This window comes from Hypanus sabinus, chromosome 6 (genome assembly GCF_030144855.1).
Source record: "Hypanus sabinus isolate sHypSab1 chromosome 6, sHypSab1.hap1, whole genome shotgun sequence".
Taxonomy (NCBI): Eukaryota; Metazoa; Chordata; class Chondrichthyes; order Myliobatiformes; family Dasyatidae; genus Hypanus; species Hypanus sabinus.
Genome location: NC_082711.1, coordinates 67089063 through 67109036, shown reverse-complemented (window position 1 = coordinate 67109036; position 19974 = coordinate 67089063). Strand labels below are relative to the sequence as shown.

Sequence of the window (19974 nt, the reverse complement as noted above, 5' to 3'; positions counted from 1 at the left end):
CATCCTAAGTAATGTGACACTGGTTACTTTCAGCCAGTTGTATTGGCTGGACAGATTTTTGCATGCTTCAGACTCCTTAAAAAAGAGACAGTCTATTCACAGCTTTGTCATGGGAAGACTTTTTCAAATGGACAGAGGAAATATCTAAAGGATATGTTCACATTTCCCTCAGTCCTAGGAATTGTTGGCCATGACTGCTCAGAGTGGAGATGGAGCATTTGGGATGGTACTGAGAACAGGGAGTCCATGCATTGTGTCTCCCAGTTCAAGCAGTCTAAGAAGTGGATAACCTCACAGTCTAGCCACCTCTCCTCTCTGTTAGACACTTCCTGGAGCATCTCCTGAAGAGCACAACCACTCCTTATAACTCCAGTCCTCACGCCTGCCTCAGTTAGTGTGTAGGATATAGGTCTATGCTTCCAAGGATATTGAAGCTTTAGCGAGGAAGCAAGGAAATTTGTCAGGCACATGAGAAGTACAAAAGCAAAGAAAAATTGTCAAATGTGTCACATTTTTATTGCAAAACCTCCACCCCCATAGATTATGGACCTAAATGACAGAAATATTTAACAGCATGAAAGGGTGTCCAGGGTAAACACAGAAGCTGAGAAATCTAGAACAATGGGCTACAAATATACAATAAAATGATAGAGATTTATGATAGCCAGAAAAAGTAACAAATGAAAGGTTGTTGAATCCTCTTAATCACAGAAATGTTTCAATGTTTGTGATTATATTGGATGGAAGAAAAAAAGGCAAAGGAGAAAAGAGGAACAGAATAAGTCAATGTGATTTGTAAGGGATCAGTTGAAATTTTGATGTATTTCTTAAGGGGCTATTGCAAAATTGTATTGGCTTATCGTAAAAAAAAAACACCCATACAGGATGGAATTGCCAAGGGAATTCTCCTGACTTCCTACTGGGAGTTGGCAGAAATCCTAAAGAAGTCACATCAAAAGCAGGAGATCAAGGGAACCCTGTAGGAATTTTATCATCAGTAGATTGGAAAACTTATTTTAAAAATGCCAAATGGGAAAAAATGGCTACTGAGTTGAGAAACTGAACTGGAACAATTTTAGAGTTGACCTGGAGAAAGCTGAACCATTGCCCAGCCTTTTTTTTGTGTTTTGTAACTCTATTGATTGTAATAAGTCCTACATTGTTTGCTTCAAGTAATCGAACCACTTTCTATATCATTTGTTTCCAATAATCCTTAATGCAATACACTTAAGCACACATTCATAACACACATTGTGAACATGGAAGAATAATGGATACCAAACGATTTGGTGGTCTGTTATTCCTGTTCAACGTAATCATGACCCAGTTTGTTCCCACAGATTTAACTGCCCCATGGCCTGCTAGGAAAGGAAAATAATTACGATAAAGATAGTGAAGAGCAATGATAGGAGAGCTTTCACTGAGCAAGAAATGCTCCACCACAGAAATTGTCGAGGCAAAACTCATTGCACCATTAAAGTGAAATTATATTAATATTTCAACAAGGGGAAGATCCAGTATTATAACAAGAGAGTGCCACTGTGGACTTATCTTGATTAGTTCAGCAAGCAGTCAGCACACAGATAGAAGCCAAATAGCTGCATGTCTTGTGCATACCTGTGATTTAGTTTGGGTCAACTAAAGGAAAACTGGTGCTTGAGACTTTAATCTTGGTTCATACAAAACTTCTATCTTAAAGACAATCCATAGGCACAGGATCTTTGTTCCAGTGACTGCTGTTCACAAAAACAATAAGTTGTTTCTCTTTAAGAAGAAAATACCCAGTTTGAAATTTTCTTTACCAGTGTGGATGAAATTATTAACTTTTAATTAATACTTGAATAATTGTTGTACAGTATATCAAGGATGAGTTACGTATTGCCTAATCTAACTGTTGGTTGAAGTTTGATGGGAGAAATTTGACTGGAATTAATGTTCAAAGCATAGGAGATTGGGATAGTGAGAGGAATGACTGAATTATTCAATGAGGTGTCAGCATCATATGTTATCAGCAATAAAAGGGAATAATTATATCTATAGGGCAGATATTCATACTATTGAGTATAAAGTTAATTCAGAGTTCTGATGGCAACTGCATAACATTTACTGCCCAGCTGTTAATGTTGTATAATCCAGACACCGCATCTCACTATTGCATTATTAAAGATGTTCAATGACATACTGCCGAAAGTAGTCAAATTTTGGCACTCTAACAAACTGAAAATAACTAGTTCATTGATGTAAATCAACATGAGTTTTAATGTTGATTATGCTGAAGGGAAGAACAGAGAAATCAAAGTGCAAAATAAATACAAAATTTTAATGAGAGGATTATATTTGTTAAAAAGGACCAGCATTACATTACAAAATATCAGTATATTTATGAAAGATGGATAGGAAATAAAAAGCATATATTTAGATAGGAATTTTCTTGACACCGATGATACCCCAGAATGATCTAGTGTTAATTAATGACAAATGAAGTGTAGCCATTGTTGCTGCTGAAGACGTTCTGAAGGTATTTTAAAAACAGTCTTATGTGGAAAATAATTACGTACATGATATCTAAACTGGACTTCATTTTATTTGTCATAGCACTATATTTTGTTTCTAGGTGTGATGGAAAACCTGCTCAATTGAAGACGAAGATTTTCAAAAAATTCTGTGGCTACCTAATAAATGAATGGATCTTTTAAACTCAGTTAAGATTCAAATCAGTGACTCAGAGGAGGTGATACTTACAGGGCCAATAATAATACAATACCAGAACCACCCCCAGGAGGTCAGCAAGAAAATGTCTGACTAGATAGACTCTGCAGTTAGTCTGATAAAAGGTAACAGATAATGCAAAAGATGTCCTTGTCCAAGCACTTCATCAAACTGATCGGGAGAGCATGGATGATTATAGGTTTACTACTTGTAATTCTCTGCATCAGACTTAGCTGCATTACTTCCTCTAACTCAGACAATGCTAGCCATCAATCTAAATTTCTCTCCTGTTGCTTTATATGCTTCCTCAGTCACAAGGAAATACTGTACTAACTGCTCACACTGATTGTCCTTTAACCTTCTGTTACCACCATTGCAACAAGCAGAAGCAACATGTTGTCATTACCTGGAGGCAACCATAGTGCATGTCAATCTTCATCTCAGTGCTTCGACTTTGAAGCCACTTTTCTGTATGGAAACACATTCCAAACAACAGAAAATCTGCAGATGCTGGAAATCCAACACACAAAATGCTTGAGGAAATCAGCAGGCCAGGCAGCATCTATGGAAAAGTGTCCAGTTGATGTTTTGGGCTGAGGCACCTTCATCAGGTCTCATCCCTGTCACTTTTACAACTTCTTCTCATCACACAGGTAAAGTAGCTGCATCAGCGCCATCTTTTGCAGCAGGCATTCTTTTCCTGTAGGAGAAATTAGCAGCCAGAAGAGAATCAGACTCTGGGACAATCAATCTCCATGATAGCCTACATGCTGAGGTCTTCTTTGTGGTCTTCTTCAGAGCAGGCTGACCAAAGGTGGAGATGATGCCAGAGCAATATACCTCAGCGATCACACATCAAGGCAATGTTCCCGATTTGTGTTTTATATGATTTTCTGACATTTGTTTCTTTAAAAGTAAAATACAACATAATTTAGAAACTTGAAATAAAAGCAAAATGTTCGAAACAGTCAATTAACCAAGGAGCACCTACTTAAACCCTAGTGAGAGAGAAAATAATTCTGGAGAAGGACTTGCACTTGTTCCATTCTTCTGAAGTACCAACCTAACAGCATCACTGATGGAACATAACAGCAAGGAGACAGTGCTGTTTTGAGGGATCTATCTTTGGACATGTAGACCTGGGATAGGTCATTGGGAATGATGTGCTGGTATTGCATGCATCTTCTAAGCCAGCTGACAAGAGACTGGCACAGGGCTGTGTGACTTACTGAAGGGATCATGTGAGCATAATCAAAGTAGTAACCTTTTACTGTTCCCAGGCTGTTGGATGATTGGGATGAGTACTCATTGCTTCTTCACAGTTTTTTTTCCCCAACAACTAATCTTCATGAAGGATACAATAACTAGAGCCATACTGCATGGAGGCAGGATCTTCAGGCAAACACCAGTCACCTACTTACATAAATGCATTTTTATTCTCCCATACTCCTCTCCCATTTTGCCAGATTCTACCCCTCGCCTTTGCAAGGAGGGACAATTAACAGTGGACGTTTAACTCATAAACTGCATGTCTTTGGAATCTGGGATAAAACTGGAGCTCAACTATCAGGTAGAATATGCAAATGACAAACAGAGAGCACCTGAGTCATTATCCCTAGCAGAGAGATATTTGTGATCTGCTTGATGCAAGGATGGACTAAAGATTGATGAATCTCGTTTTCACTTGCTATTAGTTAGCATAAACTCAAGGCAAAAAAAAAACACAACAAACTATAAGGGCAGAATTAATTCTGCAGACACTGGAAATCTGAAGCAATACACACAAAATTCTAGAGAAATTCAGCAGGTCAGGCAGCTTTAGTTGGAAATGAACATTTGATGTTTTAGGCTGAGAACCTTCTTCAGGACTGGCCTTTGTCACTGTCACAAGGCAATGAATGGTGTTGGAAGAATGGATCGCAGGATTTGTAATAGAATACTGTGCTGGTTTATAGTAGTTTCTCTGAAGCTGTTTCTTGATGGGCTGGCCTATGGCCAAACTGCAGAACTGGCTTTAGGCCTTTAGTCCCAATAGGCACAGTAAAGTAAGCCAACAAGCTGGCATTCTCATCCAGCCTCTCTTTGCAGTCCCATCTTATAGGCCTAGGTTGATATTCTAAATCTATTGCTGTTCGTTTTTCTTTTGCTTCTATTATTTCTCTAACAGTAATCAGAAAGGAACTAATCATGAGTGCTGAACTTCTAAATGTTTAGAAAAAGAAGATAGAAAATGTACTGTAATTTCTGAGCTCCGTCTCCATTAGTAATAAGAATGACATCAGTGTTTTGTTGATATTACAGCACACTGATTTCAATAAGTTGGTGAAGCTCCTTATTTCAAAATGTGCCTGGTCTACTTTGGAGAGAAAACTGGGCACAATATGGGCAGGCTGGATTCAAATAGGACTGGGAATGTGGCTCTGTGAGTTTTGGGTGGTGGTGGAGTGGGGTTGGCTATAGACTAATGCATCTTTCCAGTCATGTGGACTGAGATAACGTCAGGTCCAATAAATTGAAATAATTTTTTGGATCCAAATCAAAGTTATCAACAAAGAGGCAGAAGTTGGAAGGATCATAACAGCTTCAAAATGCAATATTTATTGGATATTCGTTGGACTTCCAAAATCTCAATTGGGTTTTAAAGAAGAAAATGAAATATAATAGAAAAGATTCAATGAATAACAAAAAAGCAATGTAGCCATGAAAAAGAACTCCCACTCAGTTGGCTTGAGGAAATGATTGCCACTGTTAACATCTATTCCACAAAGGCGCCAGCAGGATTCTTTAAATCGGATTTACTATGTTGCTGATTTTATGAAGTCCTTTTCGGGGATTTAAAGGGGCTGCACAACATGAGCATGTAAGCCTCGCATTAATATTTAAATGAAGGCAATGAGGCCTCACACATTATCAGGCAAATTTGGTTGACACTCTGCCCACTGCTTTTAGCTTTGTGCATGCTGGGTCAACTGTGACTTTAAAACAGTTGCCTTCTTTAGGTGAATCTGTTACTTTTTTTGTCCACATTTGTTTTTTTCTTGTTGCTGTGTTCATTCAAAAATTTGTAGCTACCACAATGTTTGGATTCTTTTTTACACAATCCTTATATTACACATGCACCAAAGGGTCAGAGTTGTCACAGCAGTCTATGGAGCACTGAGGGAGATTCGCAGTATGGGCCCAATTACATTACTGTAAAATCAAATTCACCTTTGGTGTGCTTTCCAGATTTTTTTCATGTCTGTCTCATGTGTTAACAATAAGAATCACGTGTCTAAGCAAGTTTTTGCTACATGTTACTCTCTGTCTTTTCAATGTCCTAAGCTATTTTTGATGTTATGGTTAAGTTTCTAATTCCTCTATGGATGGAACTCTGAAATGGAACAATATCCAAATGCAGAACACTAAGGATACACACAGGTAGTGCATGTTGCTCACAGCAAATGGTTAATTGAAGCTAATGCTGTTTGCTTCTGAATCAGCTCTTACTGAAGTTTGGCCAAGCTAGATAACAAAAAAGGCAAATAGGAGAGGTATAGCATTGATTGTCTTTGAAGTGAAATGTCTTCAGTGACTTGCAGAAGCCTTTATGGCAGGCTAAGATGGCTCTTAAACATTTTGCACAGTTACTGTTTATGTGGGTGAGTGTCTAACAGTTAGAAACTAGGAGAAAGAATATGAGGCTGGGAGATATGTGGAGGCTGCATAAATAGTAGGAGACCTACCTCAGCTTTCTCAGTCTGTTAGTCCTAATGTGGACAGGTTTTGGAATTTCCCTTTCTTTAGTGTGAAACAAAGATCTCTATTCTCAAGGCACAGGAGATGAGCCCCTTCTTGTTAATGTGTCCATTGTGTTAAATTAATCCCATTAAGTTAGATTTGGTGGACCATCCAGATCTCTTATCAGTAAGTATGAAATTTAAAAAAAATAGAAAGTACTGGAAGCACTATGCTTCTGGAATTTTCTGCTTTTTAGATTTCCTGCATCTGCAGTACTTTTGATTTTCACTTATCAATAATGCATCCTTTACTGAAGGTTAAAGAGATTTTCTGCTTGCTCAACAATAACTGCTGATTGTTCATTAAGTCAAAGAAGAAAGACAGCATCAATGCTTGCAGGTGTTATAGAAAATTAGAAAATGTGAATTTTCTGTTTACCAGTATTTTGAAAGTGACGGTTTTTGTCAGAGGGGTTTCCATTCCCATTCCAAAATAATATTTCATGCCAATTAACAAAGTTAAACAATGTAAAATGCAGTTGGAAGATGATCAGACAGCATATAATTGTTTCATTGCTAAAGCCAGTTATGAGTGGAATCCATCTTCACAGTGCTGAAGTATTTTAAAGCAAGTCTTGCATTAAATAGTGTTTTAATGAGTAATACTAACTAATGGAAATATGTATACTTGTAGCACACAAATCAGGCAGCTGCAGCATTAGGATTGAACAAAACATCTTCAATACCTCAGAGGCCTTCAGAAAAGGAAACAAATACAAAAAATAATCCAGTTTTATGCACAGACACATCAATTAAAATCTTGACTATAAGCAAGAGAATGTGAGGAGGAAATCAGGAGAGCTAAAAGAAGACATAAAGTTGCTCCAACAAACAATGTCAAGGAGAATCCAAAGAACTTATATTAAGAGGAAAAGGACTGCAAGTGACAAAATTAGTCTTCTAAAAGATCCGAGTGGTAATCTATGTGTGGAACCAAAAGAGATGGGGAGATCTTAAATGGATTTTTTTGCATCTGTAGTTACTCAATATAGTTTATAGATATGAGGCAATGCAGCAGTGAAGTTGTGAACCCTATACAGATTACAGAGGAGGAGGTATTTGCTGTCCTATGGTAAATTAGGGTGGGTAAATCACCAGACCTTGACAAGGTGTTCCCTCAAACCCTGTGGGAGGGTAGTGCAGAAAATACACAGGCCCTAGCAGGGATATTTAAAACATCCTTAGCCAAAGGTGAGATGTCAGGTGATTGGAGGATAGCTAATTTTGTTCCCCTGTTTAAGAAAGAGTCAAAGAATTAGCCAGGAAATTATAGTAGTGGGAAAGTTATTGAAAGATATTCTAAGGGATGCATATAGAGTATTTGACTAGACAGCGTCTGATTAGATACAGCCAACATGGCTTTGTGTGTGTCAAGTTGTGTCTAACCGATCTTCGAGAGTTTTTTGAGGAAGTTACCAGGAAAGTTGACGAAAGCAAGGCAGTGAATGTTTTAACAAGGTGTTTGACAAGGTCCCGCATGTGGTGATGGGGAGGGGGGGGGGGGGTTGTAGTCAAGGTTCAATTGCTTGGCATTCAAGATAAGGTAGTAAATTGGATTAGATGTTGGCTTCGTGGGAGAAGCCTGAGAGTGGTAGTAGAGGGTTGCCTCTCTGATTGGAGACCTGTGACTAATGGTGTACCACAGAGATCAGTGATGGGTCCATTGTTGTTTGTTAACAATATGGAAGATAATGTGATAAACTGGATCAGCAAATTTGTAGGTAACACCAAGATTTGGGGTGTAGTGGACAGCGGGAAGACTATTAAAGCTTGCAGCAGGATTGGAACCGGCTGGAAAAATGGCAGATGGAATTTAATGCAGGCAAATATGCTGCATTGTACTTTGGGAGGACCAATCAGGGTAGGTCTTACACAGTGAGCTATAGGACACTAAGGAGTGTGGTAGAACAAAGGGATTTGGGAATACAGATCCATAATTCCTTGAAAGTGACATCACAGGTAGATAAGATTGTAAAGAAGAATTTTGCCATTTTGGCTTTTAGAAATTGAAGTATTGAGTAAAGGAGATGGGATGTTATGTTGAAATTATGTAAGATGTCGGTGAGGCCTAATTTGGAATATTGTGTGCGGCTTTGGTCACCTACCTACAGGAAGGATTTAAATAAGATTGAAACAGTGCAGAGAAAATTTACAAGGATGTTGCCAGGACTTGAGGATCTGAGTTATAGGGAAAGGTTGAATAGGTTAGGACTTCATTCCTTGAAACATAGAAGATCGAGGCGAGATTTGATAGGGGTGTACAAAATTATGAGGGGTATAGTTAGGTTAAATGTAAGCAGGCTTTTTCCACTGAGTATGGGAGAAAGTACAATTAGAATGGTAAGGGTGAAAGGTGAAATGTTTACGTGGAACATGAGGGGGAACTTCTCCACTCAAAGGGTGGTGGGACTGTGGAACAAGCCTCCAGTGCAAGTGGTGTATACATTTTAATGTTTGATTTTAACATTTAGGAGAAATGTGGATAGGTACTTGGATGACAGGGGTACAGAGGGCTGTGGTCTGTGTGTGGGTTGATGGGACTAGGCAGATTAATAGTTTGGCACAGACTAGATGGGCTGAAGGGCCTGTTTAAGGCTATAATGTTCTATAACTAAGCACTGTCGAGGAGCACCCTAACTAAGAATTCGGAATAAGCATGAGAAGCAAATAAGTTGGAAGCAAAAACTCAGTTTAAATGTTACGTTACACTGGGCACTACGAGATGGGACTGACTGGCAGCTGAATAATTTATGTGTGAGATCTTTAGAAAGGATGTGCAAATTGGGAAGGAAGACACAACAATGGAAAGAATTCAATTTAAAGTGGTAAACCAAATAAATATAGATATAAGTGAGGTGAAGATGTAAGATTCTTCTTGGTCTTGTCTACAGATCTCCTGAAAGTGGTGATGTTTTAAGGAAAACAAGGTTCCAAACCTCTGGTCACCCTGGGAGTTTGACAGAAAGTGGGTATTGATAATTCAAATAGCATCTGATCATAATATAAACCTAGCATGTTTTTCAGTCCTGAAACATGCAAACTACAGTATGTAGAATCATGCTACCAATAGGAAGGTTAATTAGTTTTTTTATATCTCTGATTCGTTTGGCTTTGCATTGAAATGATGACCTCTGGAAGCCTCTTATTCCCTCCCTAAACTTTCCTACCTGTCTAATTATCTAGAATTAAGGAGGTCAGATTTAAATATCCATGATCGTAAAAATTGAGCTTCACCAAATGACTAGACTTTTTGTACAGGTTAAAAAAATACAACTTCCAGTCAGTTTCTCCAGGCCACAACTTTCTAAAGCTTGTGCAGGACTCCATGTCTAATCCAATAATGTCAAAATCATGTTAATACTGTTGCAGTTCCTAGTATCAGTAAAAGGGATGCAGGAACCTTGGAAATGTACCACTGTCAGGTAACTGCTTTTATATGACAGCTCAGGGACATTCTACTCACCATTGACCATCAGAATTTGGAGAACTCTTTTCTTTTAGATTATAACTTGGAATTTTTGGTTACTGTCCTGTTTTTATCCACATATATAACCTTCCATACAGCCCTGGGAATAGTGTGCTCCCTACAAATGTCATTCTTAGATCAAAGATTTAGAGGAATGTACAATAGGCATGACCTCTGCAAGCCATCATTCTGTTAGAGTGCCCTTGTATAAATGTATTTATATGTAATTCTGTGGAATTCATTGCCACGGACAGCTGTGGAGGCAAAGTCATTTAACATTTCTAAAGCACAGATTGATAGGTTCTTGGTTAGTTAAGTCTTCAAAGGTTATGGGGACAAGGCAAGAAAATGAGGTTCAGAGAGATAATAATCTGCCATGATGGAATGGCAGAGCAGGCTCGAAGGGCCATGTGGCCTAATTCTGTTCCTATGTCTTATAGTCTTATGTATTAAATGTAAAAATATAGTATTTATTTCATTGCAAGGAGCTTCATGGATAAAGCAGATGAAGATAGAGTCTGGATTAGTACCTGGAACTACAATGTTTCAACTATTACAGAGATTTAGCTGAAAGAAGGGCAGGACTTATAGGTGAATATCCCAAGATTCAGATGTTTCTGATACAGTTATGGAGTCATAGAACAATACAGCAGAGAAACATCCCACTTGGCCCATCCAGTCCATGCCAAACCATCAATCTGCCTGGTCCCATTGACCTGCACCCGGACCTTAGCACTCCGTATGCCTCCCATCCCTGTACCTATCCAAATTTCTCTTCAATGTTGAAATTGAACCCACATAGACTATTTCTACTGGCAGCTTGTTCCACACGCTCACTCTTGAAGAACATTGAGATGGGTAAGTCCCCAGGCTCTAATGGGATCTAATCTCAGTTGTTGATAGAGGACAGAGGAGATTTCTGAGGCATTAACAGAGATTTTTGCATCTTCTTTAGCCACAGGCACAGATTGAAGAAGAGCCAATGTTTTTCCTTTGACAAACCAAGATATTACAGGCCAGTGAGCCTTATATCAGTTGTAGGGAAAGCATTGGAGAAGATTCTGAGGGATATAATCAGCTCCCATCTGGAAAAGCATAGACTTATTTACTTGACTTTATTGCCGAGATCATATCTTATAAGCCTTTCTGGAGAGGGGGGAAGATAGTTAAAGAGCGTAGGGATGGATATTGAAAGTAAAGTTTTCAACAAGGTCCTTCATTGTAGGCTGATCTGAAATTCTAAGTCATGTGGCCACATAGTGGTGGAATGGTGTTATTCTGATGAGATGCCTGTGACCAACAGTGTTGCAAAAGAATTGATGCCGGAACCTATGTTGTTTGTGATTTGGATGAAAATGCAAGTATATATAAGGTGCAATTGGAATGTGGGGGGCCTTCAAAAATGAGTTTTTGAGAGTACAAAGCTTGTATGTGCCTGTCAGAATAAAAGGTAAAGATAACAAGTGTAAGCAACCTTTGTTTTCAAGAGGTATTGGTTAAGAGAAAAAAGGAAGGGCATAACAGATATAGGCAAGTAGGAACAAATGAGGTACTTATGGAATTCAAGAAATGCAGAACCACAAGAAGGAAATCAGGAGGGATAAAGAAGGGATATGGTTGCTCTAGCAGGCAAGGTGAAGGAGAATCCTCAGGGATTTTACAGGTATATTAACAACAAAGGGACTGCAAGGAATAAAATTAGTCCTCAAGAAGACCAGAATGGTAATCCATGTGTGGAGCCAAAGCCGATGCTGGAGGTCTTAAATGCAATCTTTGCAACTGTATTTACTCGGGAGATGGATATAAAGTCTATAGCTGTGAGGAAAAGTGGCATCAACTTCATGGACCCTGTACAGGTCACAGAGGAGGAGGTATTTGCAGATCAGCAGGTATTCCCTTGGACCCTATGGTCCAAGGTGCAGAAATTGCCGGGGCTCTAGCAGAGATATTTAAAACATCCTTAGTGACAGAAAAGGGACCAGAGGATTGGAGGATAGCCAATGTTCTTCCACTGTTTAGAAAAGGCTCTGAACAGAAACCAAGAAATTATAGACTGGTGAGTCTGACATCGGCTGTGGAAAAGTTATTGGATGGTATTCTAAGGGACCCGAAATATAAGTATTTGGATAGACATGGACTGATTAAGGATAAGCAGCGTGGCTTCATGCATGGTAGCTTATGTCTAGAGTTTTTTGAGGAGGTTGTCAGGAAAGTAGATGAAGGCAAGGCTGTGGGAGTTGTCTACAAGGACTTTAGTAAGGCACTTGATAAGGTCCTGCATGGGAGGCTGGTCAAGGAGGCTCAGTCGCTCGGCATTCAGGATGAGGTAGGAAATTGGATGAGACATTGATTTTGTGGGAGAAACCAGAGAGTGGTAGTACAGGGTTGTCTCTCTAACTGGAGGCCTGTGACTGGTGGTGTGCTGCAGGGATCAGTGCTGGGTCCTTTGTTATTTATATCAGTGATCTGGATGATAATGTGGTTAACTGGACCAGTAAATTTATAGATAATATCAAGATTGGAGGTGTAATGGACAGTGAGGAAGGCTGTCAGTGAGGGATGTGTATCCGCTGGAAAATGGGCTGGAGAATAGCAGGTGGAATTTAATGCAGATTAGTGCAAGATTTTGCACTTTGGTAGGACCAACCATTAAAGGTCTTACACAGTGAATGGCAGGGCACTGAGGAGTGTGGTAGAACAAAGGGATATGTGAATATAGATCTATAATTTGTTAAAAGTGGTGTCATAGGTAGATAGAGTTGCAAAGAAAGCTTTTGGCATGTTGGCCTTCATAAATCAATGTATTGAGTACAGAAGATGGGATGTTATGTTGAAGTTGTATGAGACAATGGTGAGGCCTAATTTGGAATAGTGTGCTCAATTTTGGTCACCTGCTTACAGGAAAGATGTAAACAAGGTTGGTTGAGTACAGAGAAAACTTACAAAGATGTTGCTGCCGCTGGAGGACCTGGGTTATAAGGAAAGATTGAATAGGTTTAGACTGTATTCCTTAGAACAGAGAAAACTGAGAGGAGATTTGATAGAGGTATACAGAATTATGAGGGGTATAGGTAGGGTAAATACATGCAGGCTTTTACCTCTGATGTTGGGTGGGATTACTATGAGAGGTCATGGCTTAAGGTTGAAAGGTGAGAAGTTTAAAGGGAACATGAAGGGAAACTTCTTCACTCAGAGTATCATGAGATTGTGGAACGTGCTGCCAGCAGAAATGATCTGCGTGAACTCAATTTCAATGTTTAAGAGAAGTTTGATTAGTTATATGGATAGTAGGGATATGGAAGGTAATGGTCTTGGTGCAGGTTGATTGGAGAAGGCAGATATAAATGGTTTTGGCATGGGCTAGATGGGCTGAAGAGCCTATTTTTGTGCTGTATGTCTCTATGACTCTGTAACTTTATAAATGCAGGTGAGTTAAAGTGTATAGTTCCACGAAATGTGGCAGCATAAGTAGATAGAGTGATAACAAAGCTGTAAGGCATACCTAGCAGCAGTTTAGTGTTCTATTTTAGTTCTATACCGACAGATTAGCTGAGATTTCAAGGGCATCTTCAACCTCTCAATGCTGCAGTTGGGGTTTCCCACTTGCTTCGGACAGACATCAATCATACTGGTGCCCAAGAATAGCATGGTAAGTTGTCTCAGTACCTATTACCCAGTAGCACTACATCTACGTGATGAACTGCTTTGAGAGGTTGGTCATGGTTAGAGATAACTTCTATCAGAATGAGGACCTGGACCTGCTGCAATTAGTCCATCAGAATGAGTCTACAGCAGACAGAATCTCACTGGCACTCCACTCATCTTTGGGGTACCCAAGATCAGTTTATCGATCACAGTTTGGTGTTTCACTCAATCATCCCTTCTGCACTAACCAACAAGTTTTAAAACCTGGGCCTTTGTAACTCCCTCTGCAACTGATCTTCAACTTCCTTAATGGTAGACCAGTCAATGTGCATAGGTAATAAATCTCCTCACTGAGAATCAACACAGGTACACCTCAAGGCTGCATGTTTAGCCTACAGATCTGCTCTCCTCACATGCATGACTATGTGGCTAGGCACAGTTCAGATACCAACTATAAATTTGCTGACTACAACCTTGATGTTGGCAGATTCTCAGATGGTGATGAGGAGGTATAAAGGAGTGGGATAAATTGGCTGTTTGAGTGGTGTCAGAGCAGCAATCTCATTATCAATGTCAGAAAGACATAGGAATTGATTGTGAACTTCAGGAAAGGGGAGAACACATACAAATCCTCTTTGAGTGGTAAGTGATGGAAAGGAAGAGAAACTTCAAGCTTCTGGGTGTCAGCATCTCAAAAGGACTATTCGGAGCCTAACACATTGATGCAATTATGAAGAAGGCATGGCAGCAGCTATATTTCATTAGGATACTGAGATTTGGCATGTCACCCGACTTCTACAGATGTATGGTAGAGGGCATTGTGACTGGTTGCATCACTGCCTGGTATGGAGGCAAGAGGCTACAGAACATTGCAGAAGCAGTCACTTCCAAAATGGATCCCTCCCCATCATCAGATACATTTTCATGTGGTTTCATCATCAGAGAAGCCCAAAAATTCATACTCAGACCTTTGAGGAGCATCTTCTTTCGCTCTACCATCAGATCGCTGAACAGTCTATGAACCCATGAATAGTATCTTGCTATTCTTCTTTTGCACTATTTATGTATCTTTGTAACTTATAGTGACTTTTGTCTTGCACTGTACTGCTACCACCAAACAGCAAACTTCATGGCACTTGTCAGTGATAATAAACACGATTCTGATTTTAATTCAAATCTGTGTTGTCTTGTTGCAGCTGTGTTCGCCTTTTGTTAGATGGTATTTGGAATGTTGTATGTAGTTCTCGTTACTGTATTACAGGAAGGAAGTGGAGGCTTTAGAGAGGATGCAGAACAGGTTCATGAGCATGTTGCCTGGATTTAGAGAACATTAGCTATAAGTAGAGATTGGGCAAATTTGGATTGTTTTCTCTGCGGTGTTGGAGGCTCAAGGGCAACCTGATGGCATCTAAAATGATGTGAGGTATAGACAGGGTAAATAGGCAGAGTCTTTTTGCCAGGATGTCCTAAAGTAGCTTAAGGTGAGGAGGTTCACACAATAAGTGGCAGATGGCTGGAATGCACTGCCAGAGGAGGTGCTGAAAGCAGATACAATAACGGCATAAGATGCATTTAGACAGGCAGATGATTAGGCAGGGTATTGAAGGATAAAGACCATGTACAAATTGAATTGACAAAATGTTCGGCACAACCATAAGATGCCCAAGGTCCTGTTCCTGTGATGTATTGTTCTATATTCTGTCTTCTATGATTGTATTATACTGCACATAGAATAACAGCATAAAAGAAAGAATATAAATCCTGATTGGAATCATTAAACAGATGACTTTTACTCTCCTTTCTGTTTACTAGTTTTATTGATCTATTTGGTCCCCGTTAAGGTTATGAGTACTGGATATTCTTAGTGTTAGCTTACTACTTCCCTTGTCTGGGGATAAAGGAAGTTACAGAGGAGCTCACTGTTATGCAGAAGATACAGTATGTAACTTTTAGAAATAATTTGTACAGATACTTGGAGAGGAAAGGCATTGAGGGCTATAAACTAATGCACGTAAATGTGATTGCCATTGATATGCATTACACCCAGCTCAGATTAGTGGTCTGAAAAGGCCTATTTCTGTGAAGATATATAACAGATGTAAATGATTCTAGATCTACAATTGTTCTCCACTGGTTACACAGAAATGTTGGAGAGCAAGCAGCAGAATACTTATGAAACTTGGAAGTCATTCACTCTGGAGATTGATTTCAACTATGTGGACATTACGAGAAATCTATGCCACTGGGAGGATGGGGTGAGGGTGCAACATGAGGAAACTGATGCTATAACAAGCAATCTGCAGAAGGAACTCAGTGAGTCAAATAGCATCTGTGGGAGGGGAGGAATTGTCAAAATTTTGGTTTGAAACCTTGCATCCGGTACTGATGCAAAGTTTCAGACCAAACCATTAATAAGTCCTTTCCTCCTTCTGATGCTGCTCAACTTGCTGAGATTTTCTGTGATAGTTAGTATCTACAGTCCCTTGTGCCTCTGGAAACTGTTGATACCTCATGCCTCTTCAGTCAATGATAAGTAATTGACCTAAATTCTGTATTTAAGTTGCATGTGGATAACTTTAGAACTGAGCAATAGATTCCAGGTTCCACTTTTTATGTAATAATATAATTATCCTACCACCTCTACACTCTCTGATTGAGGATCCGAGATCAGGCTGATAGCAATTAGGATCTTTATGTAGACAAAAACTGCGAATTTACATTTCACTTCACAGATATTTTTGGCCTTAAAATCATTTTTGCTTTTTTTTCTTTTTGGAAGATGGTGGTTAAAAGCCTCCTGCAGCTGGTTTTGGAATCAAGAGGCTTTGGTATGAAATAGCTCTCCAAGTCACATTGGCATCTATTTATCACCACTTGCAGATGTATTGACCTGACAATCTTCATGAGGAAATCTGAATTTGTAGGAAGCAACTGTGATCCCTTTGGCTAATGTGCCTTTTCATGTTTTCTGGAGGTACTGCATCTTTTGGCTCAGTTGCTGTCCTTTAGGCTTGGCTGTGCTATGCTCTTGAGAGGTTGGATATGCAGTGCCAGTGGTATCAACTCTTTTCTCTTCATCTGCTCTTCCCACTTTGTCTTCATCATCTTCTTCAGCCAAAACAATGGCAGCTTTTTCTGGGGAATCAGTCCTGGATAGGAATATAGATAGTTCATTTACTTGGATATGAAAATGTGATTTATAAACATGTCACTTTGGGCTCTGGATCATCTGTTTTTAAACTATAGCAAGAGAGAGTGAATTTTATTTTCTCTTATACATTTTATGGGATGGAGATAAAAGCATTAAAAATGCTGTATGTGTCTTTTATATGCTACGCAGGTGATATGGGAATCTATCACGTTAACCAACATTACACGGTGTTGACATATTTGTATAGTTATAATGTTAAAAATGCTTTTCGGAACTTGATGACTCAGCTGATATGATCTTGCTTAAGTGGTTAAAAATAAGTCCAATCTCCTTTCAGTGGTGATCTGTCTTGTTGATAGTGCAGGTATGTTGTCATGTATTAGGGTTGAGGTTTGATTTCTAATTGATTTACTCTAGAAATTCTACAATGAAAACAGGTTACCAAAGCACTGGTGAAATTAGAAATCAATGCATTTCTCTAAGGTCCCAAATATTGTGATGTGCTGGCAGATTTTCTTTTAATGCCAGAGCAGGGAAATGAATGTGAGCTCTACTGATTCACAATTTGAGTCAGGGAAATTGCAATTTCTGCGGGAAAGTAGCACATTCTGGGCACCTTCTTCATTGCAGCACCTGTGTTGCATTGCATATTCAATCTGAGAAGGGGCCATTCCTTGGTTTTCTTTGGAGTTCCATGACAATCTAAGCTAAGTAACCTTTCCTTAGGTCCGGAGTCATGTGTACAAAGACTGGATTTCATGCTTGGTCACCAATATGATGATAAATTACCTCAAATAACTGTATTTATCTGAATTTTCCCTTTGGTATAGTCAAATTTTCGGCAGCAAGTTGTTCATTCCAGCTGTAACTCAGAATGGGCACTTCATTTGCATTGATGCAGATGTGGATGCCCATTTATACTTAAACAGCCCTGGTGTGGTGCAACTGACTTTAGGTTTTGGTTATGAGACAGAGAAGCCAGGAAAACAGGAAATATCAGATATGAAAGAGCAGAGGGGTGCACTGCTCAAGAGGCCTTTAGTGAGACTCCAGAGTAGCCCTGAGCAGCATGGACACAGGTGAAGTTGTTTCACTACAGCCTCAACCTGGACATTGAACCAGAACATTGATGGGAATCCCTATGATCTCAAGGTCATTGATGCCCTTAACTTCTAAGGGTTAGATTCCTTATACAGAGTACGTGATAATAGTGTTGTGTTTTAGCTTGAAGCCTTCTACGTGAGCACATTCATTCCTGTGGCCAATAACTTGTCACATGAACATCAGTCTTCTAGCCTATCCTTTAGACTGAAAATCTGACCTTTTCTGCACAATATACAGCTAATTGGTTCTGAATTGAAAGCATGCATCCACCAAGACATAAGTATCCCAGATGGAACATGATTGGTGTTATGTAAAATAGTTTTAAAAGGAATATTGCAGAGCAAACAAGAGTCCTACATCCTTCCCTTTTCTAAAAGTTACCTGAGGGCCCTTAACCCCAATAAATAAAAGTTAATAGTTTCTGTTTATTAATTTGTGTAAATAGATTAGTGAATTTTAAATGTTAACTGAATACACATGATTGGCAAATCGTCCAAGTTAATAAAAGTCATACAAATGATACTGCAACACTGCATATTTGTTACTTAAAATTCCTGAAGTGGACAAAAGACAGCATTGTGATGTGGGTTTATTTTTCCTATCAGTGTTGTACACACAATTCTCAAATTCCTTATTTTGAGATATTTATGTCAGGGTTTCTTTTACTGGCTTCCAACTACAGCATGACTAATAAACTGTGGCAAGCAGGCTTCCCAATTCACCGTGATACTGTTAATTAGGACATACCTGTATGCATGAAACTTTGCTCTGTTAACACAGCACTAACCATTTCGGAGAGCTGCATCAGAATAACTATTTCCATGTCAACAAAGAACAATTGCAGAAAGATTTCTCAAGCAGCAATCTGACACTGATCAGATACTCTGTTTGAGTAATCGTCGTTGAGGGCTAAATATTCCCATGGTCTTTGCCAAAACAGTGTCATGGGATATTTATCTCTGCAAAGAGGCCAAAGAGTACTTCAGTTCATTCAAAATACATCAGTTTCAATAGTGCTCTGAGATCTCAGCTTATATTTGTGCTTCAGTATTTGGTGTGAGTCAGGAACCCGCAACCCTCCTTTGGAAAGGTGAAAATACTATCAATAAGCCATAGTGTGTTGTAAGACCAAATGACTGAGAGATTTATATTGAGTGTAGATATTTTTCTGGGAGAAATAGAGAAAGAGGGAGGGAGGAAGAGAAAGGGAGGGGAAGAGCAAGATAGAGGGGAGAGAGGGGTTGGGAGAACGATAGGTCAATAACTAATTCATGGTTTTATATATACAGTATGTAAAGTGTTGGGCAACTTTTCCTATATAAAATTATAATCTGTTGAATTATTTTTCAAACATTAAAAATGTAAAATGAAATGATGAATTTGAATGAAAAATATATGGCTGAAAGATAACTTTTATTACCCTCCATAGATACTGCTGGACTGCTGAGTTCCTCTAGCATTTTGTGTATATTGAAAGATAAATTTGAGACTGATTTGCTGCAGTACTCAATTTTCAGCAGACGTTACAGTCATGATTCAAATGACAGAAAATGGATAGATTTAGGAGAGTTATTAGGGTTTCTGACCACAACTTTTCTTTTTATTGCAGTTCTACATCTGCTGTCTATTCCCAATACCATTTTCAGTTATGGCTGCCTCCCTTCTGCAAAGTGAACCAACTGAGGTATATAAGAAGATAAGAATGTTATGTTTCAAATAATATAGAAACAGGAAAAGCTGTCTGACTTGATGATATTTCCAGTAATCCATGTTTTTTATTTCTGATTTCCAGCTTCTGCACTTACTGATTATAATTTACACAAAATGGGTCTTGGCCTGAAACGTCAACTGTACTTTTTTCCATAGATGCTGCCTGCCTGCTGAGTTCCTTCAGTATCTTGCATGTGTTGCTTGGATTTCCAACATCTGCAGATTTTCTCTTGTTGTTGATTTTAGTTTGATGTGTTTCAGTTTAATAGTTTCATTTGCTCATTTTAATAGGCTAGAAAGGACAAAGGGCCCACAAGATCAAGTTGTCAGATTTGGTTAAATGTCAGAAAGTGCATCCATTGCTGAAGAATAGAGAATGGTAAATGAAACCAAGTGCATCCTTACCTATG

General features: G+C 39.0%; 1 long non-coding RNA gene across 2 annotated transcripts in view; it reads left to right on the top strand.

Annotated features, from left to right (window-relative positions):
- Positions 1-19974, top strand: part of LOC132395014 (uncharacterized) — a 183066-nt gene that overhangs the window by 73507 nt on the left and 89585 nt on the right. The window contains exon 2 of one of the 2 annotated variants that reach the window (XR_009512485.1): positions 19464-19538. The exons of the other annotated variant lie outside the window; for it this stretch is intronic. This is a non-coding gene — a long non-coding RNA (uncharacterized LOC132395014). The remainder of the gene's footprint in view (positions 1-19463; positions 19539-19974) is intronic. 2 annotated transcript variants of the gene reach the window in all.